A 520-nucleotide genomic window follows, 5' to 3' on the forward strand; every position below is an offset into this window, starting at 1 on the left:
CACACAAAAAAGTGTGTAACTTTTAACTTTAATCTGCTATTTGTATTTAATTTGACCCATGACTAAATAATGTGCATTTTAGGGTACCGGAGAAAACATTTTTTTTTTTTTTACAGTATAATACACTGCCATTCAAAAGTTTGGAATCAATAATGTTTATTAAATAAGTTTCTTATGCTCATCAAGGCTGTATCTATTTGATTAAAATACTGTTGTAAAATACAAAATCATATTGTGAAATATTATTGCAATTTAAAATAAAAATTTTCTATTTTAATATACTTTAAAATATAATTTATTCCTATGAAGCAAAGCAATTTTCAGCATCATTACTCCAGTCTTCAGTGTCACATGATCCTTCAGAAATCATTCTAATATGCTGATTTATAATCAATGTTGGAAACGTTGTGCTGCTTAATATTTTTTGGGACCTGTGATATTTTTTCAGGATTCTTTGATAAATAAAAAGTTAAAAAGAACAGTGTTTATTCAAAATAGAAATGTTGTGTTACAATATACA

General features: G+C 25.4%; 1 protein-coding gene across 4 annotated transcripts in view; it reads left to right on the top strand.

The window, feature by feature from the left end:
- The window catches only part of LOC107715321 (cell adhesion molecule 1-like), a 326676-nt gene that overhangs the window by 75760 nt on the left and 250396 nt on the right, over window positions 1-520 (top strand). The window lies entirely within an intron of this gene.

This window comes from Sinocyclocheilus rhinocerous, unplaced genomic scaffold (assembly GCF_001515625.1).
Source record: "Sinocyclocheilus rhinocerous isolate Xijiao unplaced genomic scaffold, SAMN03320098_v1.1 scaffold299, whole genome shotgun sequence".
Lineage (NCBI taxonomy): Eukaryota > Metazoa > Chordata > Actinopteri > Cypriniformes > Cyprinidae > Sinocyclocheilus > Sinocyclocheilus rhinocerous.